The following is a 6,000-nucleotide window of genomic DNA, read 5'->3' as shown; positions in this document are numbered from 1 at the left end:
TTAAGCTGCTAAATAACTAAAATGGTCATTTAAATGTAGTGGAATAAGTGCAGCTGCCTCCTTTGCACTGCCAACAGGGAGCCTGTTTTGCTCATCCCTTAGCCAACCACAAACCCAGTGGCACTGTGCCTGGTACAGCTCTACACGCTGTTTCGGCTGTAGCTTACCTTACAATATAATAATTTGTCAGTTCCATTTATAATAATAATATAGATAATTTTGTAAACCCCTCACTGCACAGTTCAACAGCAGCACAAAGTGCATTGATCATTGTATCAACACCTCTGAAACTGAACATCAGACCTTCAAGAAGGGAGAATTTATCGCAGTAGTGTTGGTTTAGACTGCATTAATTTTAGCCAGGTGGACCTAATAAACTGTCAACTGAGTGTAATTTACAGAAGCGTGACACAGATTAAGAAGTAGGATGATTAAATATAGCACAATATAAATGCTAGTCTATAGGTTATGCTGCATTAATAAATCCCCGAAAACTTATGTCCTAATGTACCACCAGTTTGGGAACTACAGTCCCCATAATGCCTTGGGGGATCTATGCTACTCAGGAAGCATAATGTTGTTAGAGAATCAGTCTGTTAGCTATGGTAATTTAGGAATATGGCGCAATTTAAATTATGCCGAATTAGCTACTAGCAGTTCTCGTTTGCAACGAATCCCTGTCTGCTCAGACAACTGTTACTGAATTAATTTGACACTGAAGTAAACTTAAAAACACGATGAATCTCGAGCAAGTTCTGGCGTTTCAAGAGGCTTCTTTGTTCTTGGATTTCCAAATGGGTTTGTGAACTTTTTTTTTATTCCTTATGAACGTCAAAGACAATGCCATCTTCAAAAAGTGTAAGTCACAGTGAACTCTAAAAGTGAACCCTAAAATGTGTGTCTCATATATATGTGTTCAGATTCGAAAGTAGGTAGACGTTTGTATGGAAATTGCTGCAGAATTTTGGCTTTAAAGCACATTAACTGGGGTAGTTATCATCATACAGATGATCTCATGTTTACTGGTGTATGTAAAGTATTAATCTGAAAATGGATGTAACGTAGAAAAAATACTAAAATGTCTTCTGAATTGTAAAAGAAAAGTGTAAACTAGGCCAGAATACAATGAAAACAAGTAAAAATGCTTTAAAATAGAAACAACACCCCCTTTCCTCTCAAATTCTTCCCTTGCTTCTTGTAAAACATATAAAATTGTGCATTAACTTTTACAACCAGTCCTTGAATAAATTATTAGGGACTTTGCTGCTGATTTAGTTTTGGTGTATTCTGTGGTCCTACTCTGTTTTATTGTAATTTTATCAATGATTTGTTTTTTTATATGAGCTGAGTTGTCGTTTTTAAATTGGTGTGTTTTATGTTGTTTTTTGTCGTGACCAGGACACTCTTGTAAAAGAGACTAAAGCTCGTTGAGGTTTTCCTGGTAAAATAAAGGTAAAATAAAATAAATAGTCAGACAGATATTATTCATGAAGCTTTAAACCACAAAACTATGATGCAGGATAAAATGCAGGCATGGGCCCCTGGGCACAGACATTTAAATGCCCCGACTCCTCTGACACTTCTGGACTCATTTGAATAACCACTTGAATGGTAGTCATTTTCTTCTTGTGATTGTTTTGTGTCTCCTTTAAACCATTTTGTTTTAATTTTTGCTAATTTTGCATCTCTTTGTAGTTATTTTATTTGGTGTTTTTAGTTGTTTTGCATTTCTTTGTAATTGTTTTGTCTTTCTTTTGCTGTCTTTGTGATCTTTTGTGTTTTCTTGTTGGTGGTTTTATATCTAGCTAGTCATTCTGCATCTGATTTGTCTCATTTTGTGGCCTTTCATAGTCATGTGATTGACTTTCTAACTGAAAGTTTAACAATCCCTTCATGGTACTTTGCTGTAGGGCCTGTACTCATTCAGTAATACATCCGTAAATGTAGGATGATTAAACATTGCAGAATTTAAATATAGATTTAAGCTATGCTACATTAACAATTCCCTGAACAATGCATTGATGTCGTGCCAAAAGAGCCAGTTATTCTCCCCCAAAAATCCATCTCAGCATTTCTCCTCCCAGTTATTTATCACTCTGTCCTCTCCCTTGTTTATTCTTGCTTTCTCTCTCCTTTTGTCCACCCTCTTCTTCAGCATCGATGAAGGACAGGCACTAGGACGAAGGAGGTCAAGCATTAAAACAACTATCCAATCACGACTTCTCCTTTTTTCTTCTCCTTTCCATTGACAAGTCATCTGTCAACAGGCTGGCGGCTGTGGCCTCTCCATTAGAGCAGCGGCACCTGAGTATTTCTCCGTCCTGCACACACACTTTTCCATGCATCTCCCTGCCTGGAAACCCTCCTCGTGTGAAGGGGGAGATCAATGCTGCCAGCTCCATGCATCATTTGTCCCACCGCTGCCCTCAGTGTAATGAGCTTGTCTTGCGTCAGCTCCTCCTTCTTTTTCATTCCCTCTTTTTCCTCCTCACCTCATCCCTTGTTCTGCTGACAGTCTTTTAACTCGGCGTGCCTGCATGCTTTTTTCCCCCTGCCACTTCTGACCTCCTCTCTATTTAGGTAATGATATGAATAGTTTGCTTTACAGTGTGTGGAGCTTACAGTCAGCTTGTGAGAAGGGGAGTATTCAGATACTTAAGTGAAGGAACTAGTAGCACACTATAAAAATACTCCATCAGAAGTAAGGCTTTTATTGAAAATGTTTTTAATTAAAAGTCTGTGTAATGAGAAACATCAACTTAAAAGAGCTTTAATCAAAATGTTTTGAATAACAGGCTAAGAAATTAGAGTGTGAAAACAATGTGGTGATGTCACTGGTTCTCAAGAGAATCATCACCTAGTGATAATTAACTAAGATTTCCCACATTGTCTAATAACCCCAGTGACAGTGGGACCTGGTGTCTCTCAGCTACACCCCCCTCCATGACCCTCTGCTGCCTACAGCCTCCTGTTGTTATTCCAGCTTCTCCACCCTGTGTTGTCAAAGTACGGTCTGTAAATCAGAGCCCCGCCTGCCGCCTAGCCAAGGTTAGAAGAAGGGTTTTTCCAGCCAGTAGTCATGTCAAACAGCCATGGAGGAGCTCTGGGCAGCTAAAAGTCTGAACCAGCAGCTGTCAGAGTGAAGAGGTGGCGTCTTTAGCACAGAGAGAGTGGGACAAAGAAAGAGCAACAACCAGGGTTAACATGGGTTTGGCTGTTTGACATGGAGAGGGTTAAAAGCAGCCAGAGGACTCAGACTGGATCCAGATGTGGCCTTCTTCCTTCTGGATGTGTTATCATCTAAAGCTAACCTGTTTGCTTTGGCAGCATTAGCCACCTAGCATGGTCAGGATTTTACCTTTGTGTTGAATTAATATGATTTTAATTTGGGAGAAACTGGAGCTTTGTGTAATGTCAGCAGTAACCAGGGTGTTCTACTGGACTGACACATTTACTGTTAGTCGGCTAACGCTAGCTTCAGACTGGAGGTTGTGTTTTAAAGAGTTTGTCCCAACCAGGCCTCCATAGTTCATGTTGTTGACAGGAATCAGGATGTGATGGGAGGGGCCAAGAGCAGTGAGGAAATGGTGTCAGTCTGTTTTGAGTCTCGCTAGACATGACTTTAGATAGAATAGGGTATTAACATGTATATTTCATGTAAATTCTTAATTTAGCTGACAGATAATTGTACTGGAATAAAAGGTGTAATTTCCCTCTAAAATATGGTGGACTAGTAATATGAAAATACCTCAGATTTGTTCTTCTAAATGTGCTTCCACCACTGCCTGCGGGTAATAGTCTTCTTGGATAGTTTGGAGTGGTGCCCGGGCTGGTAAATATATGATGGAAGTAAAAGTTCCTTAGGTAATGATGGTGGATGAATATTGCCACAGTCCTTGAACAGCTAATGCGTGTGGAGCAGATCAGATGAATGAGGTGTGCACCAGTTTGTGTGGTTCTGTGTATGTGTTGGGAAGAGAGAAATAAAGGCGGGAGGAGCTGTGACTGACTGTATTAAGAGATATATGTGCTGCCACTTGTTGTTGGGCTGCCAGGAGTCACCTTACGTGTCCCATAAGAGGTGATGCATGGGTCCCAGGATCCCAAACGTAATACTTCATCAGCCTGTATGGCTCTGCACAGGCGGAGCAGTGGTGGTGTGATGCAGTGACTTGGGTTTCACTGCTCTGTGCTCTTACTTACTCTACATTTGCTGCTTTGGATGTTGATTTCTGAGCATAGCTGCAGAATCACTGTGTTGTAAGATTGTCTGTAGTCTAACCCAGTTGTGCTGATTACGGGTGGGCAATTCTGGTCTTTGGGGCCCCTCTCATATAGAAGAACGTCATTAAAACAGCAGCAGTTTGGACCCTGAGTAGAAGCTGAAAATTTTGGTTTGATAACATTCCACCAAATGGATCAGATCTAACAGTATGCGACTGCTTCTGTGAATTCTTGTATAGACTGAAGGCTGGTGAAACGCTCCTAAACTGTCTTGACTGTTGATTTCTGTCACCGCCCTCTGCTGCAGCCGCCCACTCTCGTCCACTGACCAGGCGAGACGCAGTTCATCTCGTACAAGCCTAACGGGAATTAGTATCTTCCAGCTTCTGATTGAATGAACACACCTGACCCAGGTAATCAGCAGTGGGGTAGGGCAGGAATAGTTGGAAAACAAGCAGGGCAGTGGCCCTCGAGGACCAGAATTGGTGTCGACAGTTTCTCATTATTTCTCATCTTCATCTTATTATGCATTTGCAAATGTAAAAGTGATTCTACATCCTCACTGAGCCAATGTCCTGTTCCACCACAAAGACAAACCAGCCACACGACTGGTCAGCTCATATGCAGCTGAATAACGCTGACAGTGCTTTAGGGTGCAGGACTACTCACTGTACAGCACCCCACTTTAGTGTGCTTCATGTAGTCAAGCTAACTAAGGATTCTTCCCTGTTGACTGCCTTTAAAACTGTGCTGGCTCGATTCTGCTTGTTGGACTTGTGCTGTGGTTTCATATCAGCTCAGAATGATTTCCAAAGAGTGATGTATGACACATGTGAGGGTCCTAAAGGCTGGAAATAACAGCTATAATGGATGACGTCCTGTGGCTACAGATACATAAAGATTGGCAGAGCAGCATGCCAAATCCTCTCACTGCAGAGGAGTGAGACATGAGGGAAACATTTATCTCAAAGCACCCCTTAAATTGCTCTTTAAAAAAACACTATTGGTGATGTAACTTTTTCCTGGAGCTATTTTGATGTTTATTGATCTTTGCTAATATCACATTAAATGTGCATGAAGAGAACAGAGATATTTCAAGCGCAGTTTGAGAACATTTTCCATCTTCCAAATACTAATACATTTGCCAGATCCCTGGAGGCGATGGAGGGCTTCGTTTACACATTTTGCACCAGTGTGCAGCATACAAGGCTGTGATAAGGTGTTTTATGCTCTCCCAGTTCCTTCATTCTGATTGGCTGCCACCTTCTGTTCCATCTCTTTTTTTCATGAATCACCAGTAAAACCTTTCTTTTGCCAAACTACTTTTGTTGCCAGTGTGGGTCACATTACATTGGAGGTGATTCAGGACTGTCTGTCGGTACTTGGCGACGTGAGCACAAGCTGTCATCTTTCACTGGTTAAGAATGAGTCAATTTTTCAAGTGGAGCTCAAATTTGATTGTTGACAGCCTCTAATGTCTGAGTCCGCACTCCGAGTCCAGTCCCTGCTCCTTGCATGTATACAGTCATAGCTGAAAGGGAAGAAGCAGCATCCTTCTCCCCTCATCAAAGCTTCCAGGTGACGTTCCCCTTGGTTTTCCACAATACTGCTTCGGATGTCAAGGGAATCACGGTTAACCTCGAAAAGCTTATGCTTTGAAATTCAGTGTCGTCTGGTCCCCAACAGTGCTGAGATTTTGTGTTAATGATGTAAGTTATTGGTGTACAGATTTAGTAAAATACCCACAATGAACCAAATTTATTAAAAACCTGAAAG

At 41.3% G+C, this 6,000-nt stretch overlaps 1 protein-coding gene across 2 annotated transcripts in view; it reads left to right on the top strand.

Annotated features, from left to right (window-relative positions):
* Nucleotides 1-556: 556 nt before the first annotated feature.
* The window catches only part of LOC109969782 (zinc finger protein 703-like), a 68,699-nt gene continuing 63,255 nt past the window's right edge, over nt 557-6,000 (top strand). Inside the window, exon 1 of one of the 2 annotated variants that reach the window (XM_020616928.1) lies at nt 557-798. The gene's annotated coding sequence lies outside the window, so the exon portion shown is untranslated. Of the gene's footprint in view, nt 859-6,000 lie in introns of both variants that reach the window. The other variant, XM_020616929.1, reaches the window with a different exon arrangement.

Source organism: Monopterus albus, unplaced genomic scaffold, assembly GCF_001952655.1.
Source record: "Monopterus albus unplaced genomic scaffold, M_albus_1.0 scaffold181.1, whole genome shotgun sequence".
NCBI classification, from domain to species: Eukaryota; Metazoa; Chordata; class Actinopteri; order Synbranchiformes; family Synbranchidae; genus Monopterus; species Monopterus albus.
The sequence above is the reverse complement of the archived record's forward strand: the minus strand, read 5'-3'. Positions and strand labels throughout refer to the sequence as shown.